The sequence below is a fragment of the Dendropsophus ebraccatus genome, chromosome 11 (genome assembly GCF_027789765.1).
Source record: "Dendropsophus ebraccatus isolate aDenEbr1 chromosome 11, aDenEbr1.pat, whole genome shotgun sequence".
Classification (NCBI taxonomy): Eukaryota; Metazoa; Chordata; class Amphibia; order Anura; family Hylidae; genus Dendropsophus; species Dendropsophus ebraccatus.
In genome coordinates this window covers 78,275,254-78,297,843 of record NC_091464.1, presented here as the reverse complement: position 1 = coordinate 78,297,843, position 22,590 = coordinate 78,275,254, and positions in this window count along the sequence as shown.

Genomic DNA, 22,590 nt, shown 5'->3' with positions numbered 1-22,590 from the left:
CATGTTCTGCTGTTTTCTTCTAAAAAGCTATACTAGAATTAGGTATAGACAAAGAGGTACAATACATACCTAAAGCTATATACGGACACTGCATTACGGATCGATCTGTAATACTGGGCATATGGTGGATTTTTCTGTCCATAATAATAATATGTTGTCAAAATTCTGCTGGTTGCCCTTGGAAACAGACTGCAGTATATTTACACAACGTTGTCATTTGATTCAATCTTTTAGATCTATAACTGTCATCTGAACTCCCACAATGCATTGCTGCCTGGTAATAAGAAGCCACTAGAATTCTGACCGCACTCATGGATGTGAACACAAAAAGAAACACCATGTAACTCAATATAAGAAAGTCGTCCGAGATTTATGTAGATTTTCTATTGATACAAGTTAATGGTCTAAAGGTTTTATATCATCCATGATTATTCTGAGATTTGTGCCTGAGAATTCTGTATGTCTTTACATTGTCTTGTCATGTATACAGTGATGGATTAAAAGTGACCAAGAAAGCTGCTATTTATTGTCGTCCTCATCCTGCGCACATCTCTGGGTGAAGTCACATATGTCATGGCGGTGACCTCACCTCTTTATTCCTGTCTGTTTGCACCATGTCTCACCCCCACCCTGCCTCTGTCTTAATAATTGACTTGCTTTTATAGTAGTTCACATGAAACCTGTCACCTACACACAGAGGCGATGTTGAGCTTCAGATCACAGAGGATCTTTTTCCTCTCATAAGTAAATACTTTATTCCTCATCAAACAACAATTCTTTCCTTTGTACTCTGCATTGTGGCAATCCCAAAGTTTTTCCACCTGGAAATGTATGAATAACCACTAGTGATGAGCGAATAGTGAAATATTCGAATATTCGATATTCGTACGATTATCTCCCGAATATTCGAATATTCGATCGAATATTCGATCCCATTAAAGTCTATGGGAACAAGTATTCGATTATTGAAAAACATCTATTCGACCACTTGGAGGTTAAAAACGGAAGCTGGGGGATTTGAACGCTTATAGAATATTTATCAAATGTTCGGCGAACTATTCGATAATATTCGATAGATCGAATACCTTACTATTCGATTGAATATCTATTCGATCGAACAGTATTCGCTCATCACTAATAACCACTAAAGACCAGTGCATCTTCTGAGATTCATTTCTGGAGTTTTCACTCAAACTGGGTGGTGACAAATTTTTCAGATCTTACACCATCAGTATTAGCCCTGCACACCCTGGGCCAGATACAGGGCCCCTGACCCAGTGAGCCTAAGGTGTGACTACGGTGCAAAAAAAAATAGTTATATCGTTCAAATGTAATCGATAATCTTTCCGTCTGTGTGCAGGCAACAATTGCAAAAATAATTTGCGTGTCATTTATCGCATCTTTTGAGCTGACCATAAAATCGTTGTTAATCGGTCACTAATCATTGGCTAATCAGTTGGTATATGTACACATTGTTCTTTTGCTGGGATCAGGAGTAAATTATCATAGATACAATCATACTTACGGTCGCAACTAACGACTATCATTCTGTGTGTTATGGTAAGATGAAAAACAATCGTTTATCGTTAATTGAATACGTCTAATAGGACCCTTAGGAGGTAATACAAGACATGCAGCATTGTGGCTATATAGCACATGACCACTTGTAAAAAGGTAAGCAGTGATGCTGTTCTTGCTACAAGTGATGCTACAAGAGCTGCTTTTCCAGTGGCAGCTCTTGTAATGATAATTACAAATCATGGCAGACCATTAGCAGGGAGGCCATATTGCAATGTTGCAGACTTTGCACAAGTGACTATGATGAAACACAGGAGGAGAAGAGGTGTAGTTATGTGGAAAAAGAAATTGAGGCAAGTCTTGGGCGGGCAAAGTTACCAGTCTGAGGTGGGGGTGTTAAGGTGACAAGTTTGAGGTGGGAGGGATGATCAGTCTGAGGTGGGGGTGTTAGGGTGACAAGTTTGAGGTGGGAGGGATGATCAGTCTGAGGTGGGGGTGTTAGGGTGACAAGTTTGAGGTGGGGGGGATGATCAGTCTGACGTGGGGGTGTTAGGGTGACAAGTTTGAGGTGGTTGAGGATGGAGAAAGTTTTGAGTAATTGTACTAGTACTGTACCTAATAGTAATTTTTCATTAAATTTAAAAGGACTTTTAAGTATAATGTTGTGGTGTGAGCCCCCGGTGATGTTGTGTCGGAGGATTGGCCAGTCACTTGCTTGTTGGGGAAGTGTGACGCCACTCCAGTGGTGGTTAGCCAAGATGTAGCCAGACCTTAAGGTGTTATGTTGTGATGCCAGTGCCGGTTGGGCACACAGGTGTGATGGCACGCCTGCTTTGATTCTATAAGGCTGGTTGTACCTTTTTTCCGTCAGTGTCCTGCCGGGCTGCTACAGGGTCCCTTGGGATAGTGTAGTCACGGATGGCCAGAGCGGTGCAGTGACCCTCCGGACTATCTGAACTGCCACCCACAGAAAGGGGGAGTATCCCAAGGAAGTGGTGAATACTGTGTCGGTGTAAGATGAAGAATCACAAAGTCTCTTTAACATAAAAAATCTTTTGTTTACTTGAAAGGGTACTTGGTGCAGCAAGTTATACAGCTTTCACTTTAGAGTATAAGTTTCTCTTGAGAAAGCACTTGATAATACACTTGATAATACTTGTAGACAAATACTTGACAATACAGCAACCAGATCTACGATAGGAATGCAGTAGAGAGGACAGTCTTGCTGACTGAGTAGTGTGCGGAGAGATACAAAGAATCAGAGTAGCAGAGAGGAGGATGTCGTGAGAGTCCTAACCCAGGTAGTACTGTGCTCTTCCGGGATGTTGGAGGATGAGGTAGAAGAATACTTGGAAGAAGAAGAGAATACTTGTGCTGTGTATTGACCTTTGGGTCTTCATACCACCTAATGCCCACTAGATTTGGCAGAACCGTCCTAGAGGGTGACACAAGGCCCCAGACCTTGTTACCTGGGATGATCCGAATTCGGAGGCTTCCCTGCTGACAACCATGCTGTGAGATAGAGTTCATAGGCCTTAGCAACTTTGCTCTATCCGGATTATTTCCTAGCTTACTGCTGTCTGTGGATACTGTCCTGCTCTGTGACTCTCCTAGTCCACGGCGTGGGTTGAGGTTGTCTCTGACTGGTCCTCTCTCAAAAGGGGTTTAACACTGTGTAGTGTCATGTAGCGTTATTGAGAAGAAAACTGTTAGCAGTGTCCTGTCTTGCGTCCTACCCATACCGGGCTCTGACTAAGAATGACCCAAGTAGGGTGAGGGGACCTGGCAGAGGGTCAGGGCCTACAGAGGACCACTATAGAGAGCTGTCTAGCTTGCATCCTTCCTCTACAATGTCCAACACGAAAGACCTATGCACCTCCCACACCCATGTGACTTCCTTCCTCAGCATATCTAAAGTGCGCTGTGAGTGGGTGAAGAGTACAACAGAGGAAGCAAAGGGAGAGATGATAGGAGAAGAGAAGAACAGATTCCCATAGGTTCACAGATCTGGGTGACACACAAATAAACAATAACCCTTTACACATATCAGCCGTGCAGTATCTGAATACACACATCTATAACAGCGACATCTAGTGGCGAAACTTTATCACTACCTTCATCACCACACACTTACCTGGGTGGGTTGTATCAAGGGCACAACACCTGTATGTGTGCAGGAGAAGAAAATCTGTGAGATATTATCTGAGTGCTGCTGCTCATGATTCCACCTGGCCTGGACTAGGCTGGTAAAAACATCAATAAAAGAAGGAAAATGGTGACCTAGATTCAGGTGCTGCACCCAGGTAAAGATAAATTAATTTGTTAAATAATTTGATATAAATTCTTTGATCTTCACCTGGATGCAGCACCTGAATCTAAATCACAATTTCTCCTTCCTTTATTGAACAGAGAGAGAAAGTAACCTTGATATCAGGGACCCCAGAGCAGATCACCATTAACATGAACGACAGAATAAAACTCAGACAAAGCCCCATGTTAATCTGCATCAACCCGACCATAGAGTGTGAAGTGTCACTTGGTGCATCAAGCTACTAACCTGGAGGGAAAACAGTCATCAGATATTAAATCTAGGGATGAGCGAGCCGGCCGAGGTTCGGGTTCGTATGAACCTGAACTATCGGCTTCTGATTCCCGCTGTCTGTCCGCTCCGTGGAGAGGGTGGATACAGCCTGAGGACCACCTAAAAAACTGGGATACAGCCATAGCCATAGGCTGTATCCCAGTTTTCTAGGCGGTCCTCAGGCTGTATCCACCCTCTTCACGGAGCCTGCAGACAGCGGGAATCAGAAGCTGAGAGTTCGGGTTCATACGAACCCGAACCTCGGCCGGTTCGCTCATCCCTAATTAAATCTATACATCTGGACTATGCGTTTAAGTCAGACTATAACCCGATGCTGTCATCATTGTAAGTATAACAGAGACTATTTAAAATACCTACGTTGATTCCACATAGATAAGTCATTGTCGTTACACTGGTAAAGTTTACCTTCTGGCTGCTGCATTTACTTTAGTAAGACATTTATAACAACAATTGCTGAGGTCTATTTGTTGGCCGTCCATCTGCACTTTACAAAACTAAGTAAACTTTAACAAAGAGATGGGAGAAGATGTAGAGGGATCAATGCCTTTTTATGGGGTCACACTGAGGGGTATCTCCATTTCAGGGGAAAACACCACACCAGACTTTTTGTCAGTAGTACATACATAGGGCTTCCTTTTGTTGACTTCTCTGACCAATCAGAGCACAGGACACACTCCTCTCTACTATGCCATGACGTGCACTTGACAGAAAAATCTGGTGCTGTGGTGGGGTATGATTTACATAGTACACTATTAGATGGCATGAAGGAGAAGAGGTTATTAAGACACAGGGTTTGCAATTGGCTATGTGAACAGAAAGGAAAGAAACAACTGCAGCACAAGAAAAGGGGTATACTATGCTGCTACCTAGACACTAAAGGGAGAATGGAGAACAAGCTGCAGCACTGTAGACATATAGCAGTAGATGCATCAGTATACACAGGGGGCAGCTGCCCTGAGCTTTATGGGTGGTGATAGATGAGGGGAAACCCCAGCATGCTCAGGGTATGGCATTTTTAAAAAGATATTGTGGTTAATTTCCTCCCATAGGCTTCTGCAGGTGGATAAGGAATGCTAGAGAAAAACATCGATGCGACCATGATGTTTTTTTTTTTCTCACCGGAATTCTTCAATAGAAATCCTTGATTCACATGATGAAAGAAACACAACTAATGAGAAAAAAAATTCATGAGCGCAGATATCACTGTAATTAAATGATTGAACCCAGCTTCAGATCTGCCATAGATATGTGTGAATGCGTCCTACTTTGAAGGGGGAAAAAAAACACCAATCAGGAGCCATTTTTCGTGGCTATTATTCAAGGCCATAAAAATACAAAAGTTGTGCTTTTTCTTAACGTCACAGGACAATTTCTGCACAGCTAAACCCTTTAGTGAACCCTGGCAATAGCAGCCATGTGCCCAGATGAATTGCACAATCTTCTATGGCAGCAATAACACATTCCTGTAAGGTGATCAGTTTGTACAGTGATTATAGTAATGATAAGAGAATTTAATCCTTTAAACACTAGATGCCTTCGCTGTGAACATCCTGAATATATATATTTACCCATGGTACTAAATACTTAAAACTTTGATTTTTGTTATTCTAAAGTCTTGTCACTCTGCATGAAGGGTTGAAGGGTTATTCATGATTAGGATTGCAGTGAAGTGAACGGAGCTGCAATACCACACACAACCTGGGGACAGTCTGTTTTATTACAAGAACATATAAAAATAAACCAGACATGCAAACTCTCAAGTGCCATGCAGCTCTGAAGGATACTAATACTTGTTGTGGAGATTAAGCTGTGTGTGTCAAGTCTAAGGGCCCTTTTACACCAACAGATTTCTGACTAATTTATCTGACAGATTTTTTAAGCCAAAGCCAGGAATGGATTTGAAAAAAGGGAGATCTCAGTCCTGACTTTATGAACTGTTCTCTGTTTACAGTTCCTGGTTTTGGCTTTAAAAATTAGGCAATGCCCTATAGCAGAAAACCTTTCAAACTACCATACTCCAGATGGAAGAACACGGTCTCTCTTGTACTACTGATAAGTAGATATACTGTATTTCATGTTTAACCCAAAAAAGCACTCTTAAACAAGATAGATTCAAAGAAAAAAGAATAGACCTGATGAAGAAGACTGCATCTGTCTCGAAACATGTATATTTTTGTATGTGTTTTTTTTTTTTTTTTTTAAATAAAAATCAGCTTTATTATTTTGTCTCTGCCCTAGCTTTATATCTCTGCATTGGACAACTCATTGGAGTGTGCAATATGCAGACATTCCCTAGACAATACACCGGTTGGCTAGAGAAAGGTTTTCGGTGCAGTATTTGGGGATACTGGTTCCCACTGAAAATGCTTTGCTTAAATACAGTGACAAAGCAGGAAGAGGTGCAGATAGTAAGAGGACACTGGGTAATAATGTCACTTCACATAACAACCCTTGAGAACAGAATCCCATTGTATATATATATATATATATATATATATATATATATATATATATATATTTATATATATATGAAATTATTAAAACTATTTTGGGAAAGAAACCTGTCTCACTGTATGACCAGTCCTACACCTTGCAAGGGATGAAGTGAGATCACTGTCCCAGGTGACACAGCTCTAGCCACGACAGGTCGGTGGGAAAGACGTTCTTAATGTTATCAGACCGGCCTTTTAACTTGATAACATCTACATGACTAGACGTCATTGTTCTTCTCTCCAGTCATCACACAAGTGTATTGGGGTATTAACAGGATTATCTAGTTTAGAAAACCCAGCTTAGTTACAAAGAGCGCCTCCTTCTCTGGAGGACCAGCCCTGTCCTGCATGGCCCAGAAAACTAGATTTCAATAGGGACTGTGTAATGCGTTTTCTCCCCAGTGTTGGCGCTGCAGGGAAATTGAGCATTGAATTGAGGGTTTACCATAGAACAAAGCTGATCAATGGGGGTTCCATCTGTGGGGGTAATTTATAATCATCTTGTAGTCCTATAGTGCTATTTGGTATAGTGTCTCACCAAAGTGTTATGATGTCTGGAAAATATGGTGGTCTTAAAAGGGGTTCTCCAGGGTAGAGATGATCGAACATCGGGATTTTGCAGGTTCAAGCAAACTTGAACCTTCTCGAACCTGCAGCATTTGATTCCCGATGCCTTCCCTAGGCTGAATCCAAGGCGGTACCCGGGATGTCTCCTCCTCATGGACCGGGAAGGCATTGGGAATCAAATGCTGTAGGGTCAAGAAGGTTTGAGTTCGCTCGAACCTGCAAAATCCTGATGTTTGATCATCTCTACTCCAGACAACCCCTTTAAATATCCTCCACCTTATTAGGAACTGAGTGTTCCTATGGTGATAATTTGTCGATATGATACCCAGTTACATATTGTACATATCATGACTCAAGACAAATTTTAAAAAACGGAGGCCGACTTTGACAGACAATGGCTCTTTGCGTTCTGTCACGTAACCCTTTACCCTTTACACGCATTGCTCACAATGATTAATTTTCCATTGTAAAAGAACATTTTGAACATCCGTAATTACATGAAAAACAGAGAGCAATATGTCCTACAAGCACTGAACGTCTCCAAACAATAGAAAAGAAAGTTCTTGGAAGCGCTGTACATCCGAATCAGGCACTCAGAGCACATTCCCCAGCAATGCTCTATCCATGTTCAGAGGCCGACAATTAACATTTCTGTCATAGAAAAAGAACTCATCCATCAATTATAGAGCGCGCACGATGAGATTTGTGGTAATGGGCCGATTAGCCGGAGAGGCAGACTTACATTTTATTAAATGAATAAGCACTTGGTTTCTAGACTGTAAATTGAAGCCTCACGTTTTGGGCTGCCTCATAATCCAGTCTTACATTCCTAAGCCATAGCTTTACACGCCGTCACTGCAATGCCAAGCCCAACCCCAGATGAGTCTTGTTCTAACTAATCACATCCTCCAAGACTGACAAATATGCTTCAATTAAATGCTCAGGGATTTCATGAGTTGTTTGTCAAGGTTATGTTCCCTTTCAGGAGACAGAGGTGGCATGGAGGAAAACAGATGCAGAGAAGAAATCTGAAGCTGCAAAAACGGCAGCAGGGCTTCCATAGCTAGTCTAAAGCCCCTTTTCCACGGGCTATCAGCGCTCGTTTGCTCCTCGTTCCCTGCTCGCTGCCGCCGCTATTCCACGCAGCAGCAGCGAGCGGGTGCAGGAGGGGCCGCAGGGAGGTGCAGCGGGGTGGGGGGGGGGGGGTGTGGCTGCTCGGGTGATCGCTAGAAAGGTGGAATCTGATTGGTTGCTAGGGGCAACTGAGCCAGTTTCACTTTACACCATGTTTGATAAATCTTCCCCATAGTGAGTAGTGCTGCACAATAAGGCTCAACTGTAGCTCACAGGAGATGAGCCATTAAGATGGTACCCATTACTCTGTGTGGGTGGTAGATGTGTTATCTCTGAGAGGTAATGACCAGTGGATAGTGAGAGACCCTATTGGGACTCCTGTCCATCAAAGTTTTGTATGGACTAATGGGCAGCGACTACTTAAAAGTGTAACTGAAGGACTGAAGTAAAAGTATTAAAATCCCCATAAAGTTTATACTTCTGTCGGCCAAATCTGCCACTCGCGGCAGATTTAGGTATCAGAATGAAGTGTATGGGGCTCCTCTGAGACTCCACTGATAGATATTGTTGGGCATGATGGAAAATCATTGCCTGACTCCTTTGTTCTCGGAGTGAAAAGCCACAGCGAAAGATGTCTGGCTACAGCTTAGCCCTCCCATAGAGAATAAAGGAACGTTCAGCCATTTATATATATATGGGGAGGACAGGAGAGATAACTATACCAAACGCCAAACAAAGGTGTATGCCCAGTTTAGAAAGGTATCCTTCATTTTATGTAAAAAGGTAAAGGTCAAGAATAGTGAGCATGCTTCCATGCAACAGAGTGGATTACAGAATTCCATTTAGTCTGCAACTATCAAGTATTGTATGTAGAGTATGGTACGGTTCCTGTTGGTACCCCTTTCTGAAGGGACTTAAACAAAAACTAATTTGACCCCTGTGTAGCCTGAGGTCTATCGTCTCTAATTGTGCACAGTATATAATGAGCGACATGCACAGTACGTGGTAGGGCACCACAAAAGGTAGTAATATGGTGGCCATATGACGTGGCAGTAGTTGAAGACAGGACTTATCCATATTATGGCACAAGGTGGGAGGTTTAGCTGTCCCCCAAGGATAAGAGAAGCTGGGCAAGAAGGAGGAGGATACAAAAGGGTACTTGCTGAATTCTACTTGTACTGATTCTATCACCCAACAGTAGAAGCAGCCCCCATGTGTCTCAGGAACTAGTCCCAACTAGGCACATTTTTACTTCTAGATGGTCTCTAGCCTCTGACTACTCAGACACATAACCATGAGCATACATTCACATAAACCCAGTTATACCCATGGCTCCTCCTCCCCCAGTCAAGACAATGGCACAAAATGGTGCCAACTATACCCCAGAGCTACTGGGTAATGTACACCAGCCAGTGCAGTAAAGTGGAAAATTCTCTTCCTTGTGTGTCATAGTTTCATCTCCAATAGGAATTAGATATGAAAACGGCAAACATATATCCAGCCCACCTTACAGACCACAAGAACCCACTGAGACGCAGAACAAATCAATACTAAGTGACTGATGCCGATTTGTGTGTGGTGTAGAAATGGGGTTGACTGGTGCCCAAGGTTCCTGCTATGAGACCCACGGCGGCACAGTGAGATGGACAATAGCTATAAGTCACTTCGGCGCAACTCAACTATAGTGAAGACTTGGGTGTACAGAACATCAAAATCTCCAGCCTAGATGCAAGGCTCCTTAGAAAAATTGCATATTTGTTCATCTGCCTCATTCAGAAGGGAAGAACCTTACAAGTTTATCTCTGCCAAATGTGAAGTCTGACAGCAAGACAAGAAAAACATAAGCAGGCATATCCATACATTCCACCAGAGCGATGCCTCATTGTTCCTTATGGCACTTCACTCATAGTGAGCCACGAAGACATTACTCTTTTTTATTATAATTTACCTTTGTTGATCTTGAAGCTTAATAGCATTTTTTATTACTTTAGAGTATTGGGAATTATGAAAATAAAAGAACAACTTCATGTAACATAACAATCTGTCAAGATCTAAATATAAACTTGTTTCATTAAAAAAAAAATTAGAAAAATGTAAATTCCTGGGTAAACTAGTCAGTTAAGGCGTCTGAATTCATGAAAGGAGGTTTCTTTGACAATATCCTCATAACAACACATCCTTCTCATTGCTGTTATACAGGGGTTGTTCAGTACTAAAAAAATATGACGAATATCTTTTTGAAATAGTGCCACACTAATTTAGAGGTTGTATCTGGTATTGAAGTTGCTCTTTAAAGTGTTACTGTTAGATTTGTCAAAAGGTATTGATTGATGCAATCCCAAGATATAGCTGGGAAGCACGGTGGTGGTGGCTGCTTCAAACTAGGTAGGAGTAGACTTTTACTCCTCCTAATATTTTATAGGTTAAGCCTGGACTGTTTGTATAGTTCTAGCTCTCTGGGGTTTGCAGTGATTGGTTCTAACCCAGAACCTGAACCTGGGAAACGCCTCTCTCAAACCACATTTTTAGCAGAAGCTGTCAAAAAAAAGGTCATGTGACCAAAGTTCCATACATCCTTGACATGTGACAGACTAGGAATGGCAATACAGAGTAACATTAACTCTTGCAAATCCATACTATCTGTGTGTGCAGAATTAGCAGTGTGATGAGCAAAATTACAGTGTAATTTATAGGGAACCTGTAAGCTAGAAAAAACATCCCAAGCTAAAGTGTCCTAGAGGCATGACCAAGACACCTCAGGGCACCCTAGCCACACCTTCATGGCACTTCTGCCCAGCAATTAATGCATTTTTATAGGTAATCGTGGTCTTGGACAATTGCAATAAAGGCATGCATAGTCTTACTGCTTAGGTAGCTATGCAGCCATGTAAGCAGTTTGGGATGACTTTTCTACCTAATGATACTGTTAGGAATGTAACTTTACGCTCCTCGGTCTGTGCCGGGCAGCCAAGGAGGCGCTGAGTTTGTCTGTTGTTTGCACTGAATGTTGTCTGAATTGTGTTTTACTTCCCAGCCACACTTGCCTTGCCTGTCAGACTTCTGGCGGTGCAGGGGTTACTGCACTGCTAGATCTGTTCAGCTGAACTTGGTCCTGGAATCAGGGCTGCTCCAATCAGCTGCTGGACCTAGGCTCTGATCCTGGATAAAAAGCAGTCAGTTGCTCACTTCCCTGCTGGCTATTAGTTGTTACTAGTCCCAGCTCCCCTGCTCCTTTCCCAGCGTTCCCCTGTCCTAATACCCTTGCTATTGCCCTGCCAGTTTCCTGACCTTTTGCCTGACCTCCGACTATCCGTTCTCTTTCTGATTTTGTACTGCATTGTCCATTTGGTTTGACTTGGCTAGCTGACTATCCTCCATTTTGTTTCTTTGTTTGTCTACGTTCTGTGTGTTCACCTACTCAGCGTAGGGACCGACTCCGTGGTTGTCACCGGCCATTTAGGGCCATGCATGGCAAGTAGGCAGGGACATTGGTTGGGGCAAGTTCAGGGCTCACTGTCTTGTCCGTGTCTCCCCAGACTAACAGATACTCAAGATACCGAAATACAGATTTAGTTAGTGAGAGAGAGATTCCCCAGCCACAAAAGAGCTTTATACCTGGGTTACAAGTTTGAGAACGCTGTAAGGGTGAAGGCACCTCTTGCAGACTTTTGCGCTAGGACCCAGAAACATCAAGTTACATCTTTAGACTCAGATACAGCCACTTGTTTTGGAGTATGCTGGTGATGTCAACCTCATAATTCTGAATAAGATGTTTTATTGTTATTTTATTATAGTCTTTCTTCTTAATTGCCACTTCAAGATGTTCTGACTTAAAATTTAGGTCATCTGAAGGTTACGCGGGTAATGGTCTAAAAAATAGGACACAGCACTTGGTAAACAGTCTAGACTGATCCATCCTGACTACTGCTGGCTTTATATGGGGCACTTTACTTTAATCAAATGAACAAGTTGAAGGGAATTTACTAAACCATTTATGCGGAGACATAAAGACACAGAGACAACCAAAGCATACGCAGTGAGCATGCCATATCAGGGCTGTCTTGCATGAACTGCACGCTTGAGATTTCCCCAGAGTGGGTCAGTGATATTGAGGTCAGGAGACTAAGATGGCCACTCCAAAACCTTCACTTTGTTCTGATATCCAAGGAATTGATAATGCCAGTAGTTAGCAGTGTTCAAATTGTAATTAACAAATAGAAAATCCAAACCACAGTCAGGTAGACCAACAAAATTTAAGTCAAAACTGCCAAAAAATAGTTCGGAATGCAAAGAAAAACCCACAAATAACTTCAGCAGAAATCCAGGACTCTTTGAAAACTAGTGGTGTAGCTGTGTTAAGATGCTCAAAAAGGAGACACTTGAAGAAAAATAGGTTGCATGGTCAAGTCACCAGAAGAAAGCCATTACTGATCAAATGCCACAAAGTATCTCACCTACAATATACCAAACAGCACAGAGACAAGCCTCAAAACTTCTGGAACAAAATTGAACGTTTTAGCCACAACCAAAAACATTACATTTGGAGAGGCGTCAACAGAACTATGATGAAAGGAACACTATTCTAACTATAAAGCATGGAGGTGGATTGCTGATGTTTTGGGGATGTGTGAGCTATAAAGTCATAGGAAATGTGGTCAAAGTTGAAGGAAAGATGAATGCAGCACATTAATAGCAAATACTGGAGGCAAATTTGCCCTCATCAGCCCAGGATCTGTGTATAGGACGTACTTGTACGTTCCAACATGACAACGATCCAAAACATAAGGCCAAGTTGACCTATCAGTGGCTACAGCAGAACAAAGTGAAGATTCTGGAGTCTCCTGACCTCAATATCATTGAGCCACTCTGGGGAAATCTTAAGCGTGCACTTCATGCAAGACAGCACAGAAATTTACAGGAACTGGAGGCTTTTTGTCAAGAAGAAAGGGCAATTTTACCATCTGAGAAAATAAAGAGCCTCATCCACAACTACCACAAAAGACTTCAAGCTTTAAGATATAGGAAAGAAGAAGGAGCAGTCTAATATTTAAAGGACACCTGTCACCCCCCGTGCCGGGGTGACAGGCTCCGGACCCCCTGTTAGACCCCCCTATACTTACGTGATTCCGCCGGGTCCCGCTTCCTGAGTCGGCCGGGTCCCGGAGATATCAGCTCCCGAAGCCCGGCGCGCGCGCTGACAGCAGAGTCAGGCGCCCATAGAGAATGAATGGGGAGTCCGATGCTCCGTCATTCTCTATGGGCATCGGACTCATCTCTCAGCGCGCGCGCCGGGCTTCGGGAGCTGATATCTCCGGGACCCGGCCGACTCAGGAAACGGGACCCGGCGGAATCACGTAAGTATAGGGGGGTCTAACAGGGGGTCCGGAGCCTGTCACCCCGGCACGGGGGGTGACAGGTCCTCTTTAATGGTTTTCTGTGGCTCGACCTGCTCTAGAATGTGCCCACAAAGTGCCATGCTTTGGAAAACAGTGCTGCCAATGACAAAACATATATACTGTAAGTGTGAAGTTAAATTATGTCTTTGGTGGAGGTGGAGACACATACATAGTTGCCTCTTTGAAGTTTAAGGTCCATATTGCTTAGCTTTCTCTATGGCTTTTAGTGACTCTACAACCACTTATATGTGGCTGGTTACCATAGGTGGACAAGTGGGTTCCTTGAAGTGAGATGGCTGTTGTTAATCTTATTCTGGCCTTGAATAGGCAGTGCCCTCTTCCCACCAGCAGAGGAGGACATTACACGTGTGACTCACATTATAATCTATTACACCTTATTAACTTCCACATGTGTTAGAAGATTACTCCGAAATTATGATCACTGCCAAGTTTCACCTTGACATAACGTTCTTAAAGGTTGCCAACCACACTGACATCAGCATGCAAACCACCAAACCACGATAGGACACGTGCCATAAAATTATAGGGGTTATTAAGACATATGCTAGAATTTGCTTAAGGTAAGTGATGTAAATCACCCATAATGCTATAATTATGAAGCGATCATGTCCTTGACAGCATGTGATACAAACAAGGTTATATCACAGTATTGAGACATATTCGTCCTACCTGGGCAGGGCTACAATGATCAGCGTCAGCATGGACCCACCAGGTCCATCAGATCTACTGGGCCCTATTACATAGAAATATTATTGAGCCAAAAATCGCTATACAGTTAGAATTTAAGCTATAATCTTTCTATGTGTGTGCAGGCAACGATTAAACGTCTAACGGAAATTTGTTTGTCGCAACTGAGCTGACTATAAAATTATTGATAATTGTTCGTTAATCGTTTACAAATTTTTCAGTGTATTTAGACATTGTTCGTTCCTCACTATGATCCTTAATAAACTCAAGTATATGAATGATCGTAATTACCATTGTAAATAACGACTATGATTCTGTGTATTATGGTCATTCGCAAAAGCGCTCGTTTGAGATTGTTTATTATTAATCTGAGAAAAGAAAAAAATCCCTATGTCTAATCCGACCCAAAGGGTTACGTTTTGATCAGATGGGGTCTCATTACTGAGACCCTCACCGATCAGAAGGACAAGCTTCACTTCTGTGCTGTCATTTATCTCCATCCTGTGACTTATAATGGAGCAGCAGGATAGAGATGATAATAGTGCCCCCACTATGCTCTCTAGATTATAGTGCCTCTCTTTGTCTCCACCCAAGGACCAGTTATGATGATCTTCTATGCCTCAGTTTCATTCTCTCAACTTAAATATTTGCTTCCCTCAACTCCTTTCCTCTAAGGTGTTCACAACATCTCCCCTACCTCCATTACCTAAAGGGAAGGCTCTTCTCTTTTATTTTACATTATTTACAACCTCTGTCTAGGTACAAAGAATTGGGACATCCAATACCCCCCATTATTATTCTCTCCTATTCTGCACTCTGTTGATCTCGTCCTGGCTGGAGCAGCTCTCAGTTCACAATCTTGCCATGTATAATCATGTCCTACTGTCCTTCCTGTCTTTACTACAATACTTACTCCACTCCCCCCAAAAAATTATAAAAAATTCCCCTTACCACCCCTCTCCCTCACCTCTCCACGTCAACCATATCCACCGATCCACAACCTCCATAATCTTCTAATTCCTGAACCCTGCCTCTCTGGACAACCATAACATATCCCAACCTTTTCTTCCACTCCTCTTTTGGGGGTTCTTGGGTTACAATATAAATATACAATTCCTGGCAGTAACTGCTTTTTTGTGGATGTGTAAAATTCAATTCTGATACGTCACCCAATGTTGCCACTTTTTGGATCTCTCCCAATTTTTGTTTTCAAGTGTGGGCTGGATGACCCTATGTGGGGCAGGGCAGTGCTTCTAACAGTGCTCACGGCTGAAGGTTAGGCCAACTAACAGTGCGGGACCGGCGCTGAGAATAATGGTAAGACACATACCTTCCTCTTCAGCGTCCCCAGCACTATAGGGGACTATAAGCAGGTTAGATTGGTCTAATCTGCTAAAAGTTCCTCTTTAAAAAATATACTGTGTATAGGTAGTGTAATATACAGTATGTTAGTGCAAAAGATGTGCAAAATCATGTTGGTGTGTGTAGTGTGTGAAGTACCATGTGTGTAAATATGTGCCAATGGGTGTGCGTATAGATAACATTTTGTAGGTGTGTAAAAGTGTGCCTTTGTGTAAATCATTATACACAAAAAAGGTTAGAGATAAGGGGAGCGGAGTAATCTAAAACCTGGGCTGCAGTACTACGCTACACTGGATGTCACCCTATCAATAAAACCACCCACTAAAAGGATTTTACTACTGATGAGCGAGCATGCTCGTCCGAGCTTGGTACTCGTTACTCGGACGAGCATCTCGCGATACTCGTGAGAATCTCATCATCCGTTTCCTGTGAAAGTTTGGGCACTATTTCTCAGCCAATAAACATGCAGGAGACTCTTTGGTACATCCTGCGATGACGTGGGACCCATACATGTCGATAGCAGTGATTGGTTGGCCAGATCAGATGACCCTGTGAATTGTGGTCAAAATAAGGACATCGCGTTTGTCCTTATATTTGACATACAACATATTTTCACAGGCATAGGCCTTGCTCTCCCCCCTTTGCATCAGTTTTCTAACCGGCCTCTTTGATTTTTTCGGATTGTGCCACAAGCTCGGGCAGCGAGGGACCAAAACAGGGGGATGCTGGTATAAAAGTTATCAACGTACAGGTAATAACCTTTATCCAGCAGTGGGAAGATCAGTTCCCAAACGATCTTCCCACTAACTCCAAGGATGAGGGGGCATTCTGGGGGCTGGATTTGGGTGTCCCTACCCTCATATACTCTAAATCTGTAAGTGTACCCTGAGGGACTCTCACAGAGTTTGTATAGTTTCACGCCATACCGTGATCTTTTATTGGGAAGGTTCTGGCAGAAATTGAGTCTTCCTTTGAAGCTCAGGAGTGACTCATCTACTGTGATGTAATTTTCTGGGATGTACACCTCAGTAAATTTGGCTGAGAAGTGCTCTATGACCGGCCGTACTTTGTACAGTCGGTCATATGAGGGATCATCTCGCGGGGGGCAACGTGCATTGTTGTTATAATGCAAGTATTTTAGGAGGGCTTCGAATCGAAACCGTCCCATGGCCATACTGTAAAGTGGGGTATTATACATAATATCCCCACTCCAGTATTGCTGAATTGTGTTTTTTTTTTTTTTTTACTAGGCCCATGTGCAGCAGGAGCCCCAAAAATGTTGTCATTTCGGCTGCATCAGTAGGGGTCCACACCATGGGCCTAGCAAAAGAAGAGGAGGGGTTCTGGGCTATAAATCGGTGCGCGTACAAGTTTGTTTGCACCACCATCAAATTTACAAGGTCATCAGAGAAATAGAGCTTGAAAAAGTCTATTTCTCTGAGACCTGTGGGGTTAATTTGGATTCCCGCCGTTGCCATAAAGCCAGGAATCTGGGGCTGATAATTTTGGGGGTCTGGGGTCCAGATGGGGTCACCTATCCGGGGGGCGGGGGGCAGGATGGGGTCACCTGTCTGGGGGACAGGGGGCGGGATGGGATGACGTGTGTGGGGGGCGGGGGGGGGGGGGGGGGTGGGTGGGTGGGTTTGCGATGACGTGTCTGGGGAGCAGGGGGCGGGATGGGGTCACCTGTCTGGGGGGCGGGATGGGATGACGTGTCTGGCGGGCAGCCCGAGGCGTCCTCCTTGGACGCCTAGGTGAAAAGTCATCATCACTGGATGATAATGATGATGAGGATGAATGGAGGAAATTCATCATCCTCATCATCCCATTCATCCTCACTGGCCGTTTCGGTGTCGGAGGCAATAAGCGCGTATGTCTCCTCCGCCGAAAACACTTTCTGGGTCATTTTTATTCGGGGATTGGTATATGGGGGTATGTAAATGTAATGTAGTGTAGTGGTGTAGTGTAAAACTTTATTTCAAGTAATGTAATGTGGGGTAGTGTAGTGTAATGTAGTGTTTCATACGTGTTTTTCACAGTAAGGGGGGGGGGAAAAAAACCTACGCCAAAAAAGGAGTTGCTGATAAATGCCGCACTTATGTGTGGTACTTATCAGCAGACAGTGGCGGTAGGATATATAAAAAAAAAAAAAAAAAAAAAAAGGGGGGGGGGGGGGGGGGGGAGGAGGGAAAAAACCCTACGCCAAAAAAGGGGAGTTGCTGATCAGCGGCGCACTTGCGTGCTCAGCAGCGGAAGGACGCAAAAAAAAAAAAAAGCTACCTCTTTACCCCAAAGCCACTGATTAGTGTATTATATACACTAATCAGCCGCTAGGGGGCAGTACAAGTACCTGGACGAAAACCGACGGGAGCCAAGCAGAGCGGAGCCGACGGAGAACCACGTGGACGCCGCGGGACCGCAGATCTTCTCTCCAGCGCCGGGATCCGTTGAGTATGGTGCTCACACACCACACACACCTTCTCTGCAGCTAACTGACTGAGGTGTGCAGAGAAAAGTAATAATATTTATTATTACTTAGATCGCCGCTATTGGCCGGCCAATAGCAGCGATCTGGAGGGTGGCACCATGGCCCCCTTCACCATACACACTGATGGTGATTGGTGCTGTCTCGGACAGCACTAATCACCATTGATTTCCGGAGCCCTGGGTCGCAATTACAGCGATCGTCAGCATGGGGGGGTGTAATCCATCCCCCGTGCCGACAAGCTACGATGGTCTGCTGTGTATTACAGCAGCCATCATTACCGGATCGCCGTGTGTTTACACACAGCGATGCGGTAAACATCGGGCGTAAGTGTACGCACGTTTGCGTTAAGTAACACGCTGCGGGGAGTACACTTACGCCCGATGTCGTTAAGGGGTTAAAGGGACGGTACCCAAGTCACAACATTTTAGTGTAAAAAAAGAATTTTTCCTTTTTTACACCACATTGTTCTGAAAATCTGTGAAGCACCTGTGGGGTCCAGATGCTCACCGCACCCCTTGATACATTCCTTGAGGGGTGTAGTTTTCTAAATGGTGTCCCTTTTGGGGTGTTTTTTTTAGGTTTTGGCACCCAAGAGCCTCTGCCTACCTGAAGTGGTACGGTCAAAAATGACCAAATATAACGGAGGCGCTGAAATTCACTAGGTGCTCCCTTATATCTGAGGCTTGTGGTTGCTTCAAATAGCGCAATAGGGCCACATATGGGGTATTTCTATAAACTGCAGAAACGGGGCAATAATTATTGGGGTGCATTTCTCTGCTAATAGGTTTATAATTATGAAAAATATTACAATAAAATCTCTGCACAGAAAATTAAAATTTTCAAATTTTGTTACACACTTAGCTTTTATTTCTGTGACTACCCTAAAGGGTTAAAAAAACTTGGGGGGTGCAGTTTCTGAAATGGGGTGCTTTGTGGGGCTTTCTAACATACAGTCCCCTCAAATACATTTTCAAAGCTGGGTTCACACACTGTATACTTCAGGCAGTATTTGGTCCTCAAGTCAGGTCCTCATAGCAACCAAAACCAGGAGTGGATTGAAAACACAGAAAGGCTCTGTTCACACAATGTTGAAATTGAGTGGATGGCCGTCATATAACGGTAAATAACTGCCATTATTTCAATATAACAGCCATTGTTTTAAAATAACAGCAAAAATGTGCCATTAAATGACGGCCATCCACTCAATTACAACATTATGTGAACATAGCCTTTCTGTGTTTTCAATCCACTCCTGGTTTTGGTTGCTATACAGCCTCACAAATACAGCCTCAAATATACATAGTGTGAACCCAGTCAACCTGAACAGGTCCCTAAAAATATCTGATTTTGAAATTTTACTGAAAATTTGGAAAATTGCTGCTGTTTTAAGCTTTCTATTGTCTAAAAAAAATGAAACATAGTTTAATAAATGCTGCCAACATAAAGTAGAGATGTTGCTAATGCTATTTAATATATAATCTATGTGGCATAATGATTTTCTGTTTAAGCAGAAAGGTTTCAAAGTTGGAAAAATGAATTTTTTCACAATTTTTCATGTTATTTTGGTGTTTTTCATAAAGATTCGTTATGAGTATCGACTCAATTTTACCAGAAATGTAAAGAACCATATGTCACGAGAAAATCTCAGAATCGGCCGGATAGGTAAAAGCATCCCGAAGTTATTAATGAATAAAGTGACACAGGTCATATTCATAAAATTTGTCTCTGTCCTTAAAGGACAAGTGCCATGAAAAACTTTTTCCCAGTAATTGAAGCACATTACAAAGTTATATAACTCTGTAATGTACTTCAATCACCTATCTGCCTCCCTTCCCTGTCTTTTCCCCCCTCCACCCCCCACCAGGAAGTGTCCTGACTCACACAGACCTGATTACTGTCGTCACCGTCACCAGACAGCTCCTTCTTGTGAGGATGAGTCATCAGCAGGAGGGCTGCTCTAGCTCCTGTTACACCAGCCTCCCCCTCCCCTCCTTGTCAGGTGACTCTGCTTGCTCAGCTTATCTTCTCTAGTGACATGACTCCTTCACTGAGTCCACGGCAGCAGGAGAGAGGGTATGAGGGGAGGGGGGAGCTGCCTATGTGCCGGAGTCAGTCTGAGGAAAGATAAGCAAGTGAGATGTGACAAGTGATGGCTTGCAGTTGTTCAGCCAATGGGAGCTGAGCAAGCTGTCACCTGACAAGGCAGGGGAGGGGGGAGGCTAGTGTAACAGGAGAAGGAGCTGAGAAAGAGCTTGGTGACGGTGACGACAGTAATCAGGTCTGTGTGAGTTTAGTGCACTTCCTGGTGGGGGGTGGAGGGGGGAAAAGACAGGGAAGGGAGGCAGATAGGTGATTGAAGCACATTACAGAGTTATATAACTTTGTAATGTGCTTCAATTACTGGGAAAAAGTTTTTCATGGCACTTGTCCTTTAAGGGGTTAAAGGGACGGTACCCAAGTCGCTATGTAAGGGGAATTACATAAGTCGCTCTTAAAGGAACTGTACCCAAGTCACTCTTAAAGGGTTAAAGTCTCTCTTAAAGGGAAGTCACTGGTAAAAGGGCGCTCTTTTCAAGCACTATGTATTTCCCTGGAAATGCAAATCTAGTTAAAAAAAAAAGTCAAATAAAAAAAAAAAAAAGTCAGAAAACAGTAAGTGCTGCCGCGCGCCTGGCACGCGTCCTGCCTTCCCTCCTGTCCCCAGCCGGCCTTCGTAGCTAGAAACCGGAAGCTAGAGCCTTCTGGTTTCTATGGCTACCATCAGGGCTCTGTGATCAGTTCGCAGAGCCTCGATGCACACCGGAGAGACAATTCTCCCTCTGTAGAGGGAGAATTGTCCCTCCGGAGCCCTATAGATACTGCAGTCTTGCTGACCACAGTATCTATAGGTTTAACTGAGCTGAGAGTTGCGGCGGGTCCCCAGCTATCACTGATAGCCGGGACCCGCCGTGGATGACACAGGCGTAGCTCCTACGCCTGTGTCATCCTCTGCAGTAAATTCACATCGCTGCAGCACCAGGCATAGGCTTCCATTATTTATCAGCTGCACAGAGGGACAGATGTGGATTTTGTAAAGAGATAAGGATTTGGGAGAGCGAGGAGTCTAAACTATCTCTGGCAGATTCTACGTAGATGAATCATGGCTGGGAGAAATCCTCATGATGACCCAGGCCAGAAGGAAAAGGAAAAGTAAGCGCTTCTGATCAGAGAAGACGCCCCCTGGGATTCACTCAGAAATTTTCCCACTTACATGGTAAGCAGACGTGGTGTACAGCTGCTATCTACCTTTATATACACACTGGTATTATTGGTAAAAATTTGTGCTGTGGTGCCCTCCCAGTAATCTAAGATACATGTACCAGATACCCAGGTGTGCATATCATTAATCTAGGTTTGTGACTTTACAGCAGGAGGGTGGAAATACAAATATGTTATGGGGGGCCTGAGCACATTTTTTTTTTGTTGTTGCACAGGGGCCCTGTGCAGTCTGTCTCTGCCCCTGATATATGCCCATTCCATGTTCTCCAGTTACTATGCTGCATTATGCAGCTGCTGTTTGGTTTTTGACCTGGCTGGTTATAGAAATAGAGGGAACCCTATACGCTTTTTTTGTAAATTAATAAAACAAAAAAGCAAGTAAGGTTATCCCCCATTTCCATAACTAGCCATATTAAAATCCAAACAGCAGCAGCATAGAACTACCACAGTGGAAGGGGTTGTTTATTTTAGCAGTCCGTAGCCTAATAACACTAGCCTGCCACCGTCCAGACTAAAAGCGCCATTTTTTTTTGATGCTCTGGAACTACTGGTACTGGCTAACATTAAGCCCTAACTTAGTAACAGAACTGTGCTGTTCAAAGTGTGACAACAGGAATAAAACCAGAAGTGAACTGAAGGTAACTTTATTCCATACTCTCCTCTCCTATCTCCTTTACTTCCCTTGTTCTGAAACTCTGCTCTAACTCACCACCTCAGGCACAAAGAAAAAAAAATAACACTGATTTCAGGGAGACCAGCCAAACTAGAACACTGCTGGCTGCTGGTAAAAGCTCTCAATGCAGTGAAATCATAGGTGCATTGCTCCCTGGCAAAAATGAATATGCAAAAGCAGAGCCCGTGGAGCCTAAGGGTCCTATTCCACGGGCCGAGGAGGGCCCGATCAACGATGTAAACGAGCGGCGATCTGCTAGATCGCCGCTCGTTTACTGGGCCTATTCCACGGCCCGATGATCGTTGAGTGAGGGCTGCAAGGACATAGTTACCGATGTCCTTGCAGCATCATACATTACCTGGCTGCAGGACTTGTCCTCCGCTCCGTCTCCTCCCCGGGTCCTCTATCTTCTGAATGTCCGGTCAGCTGACAGGCCACACTCAGGGCCCCAA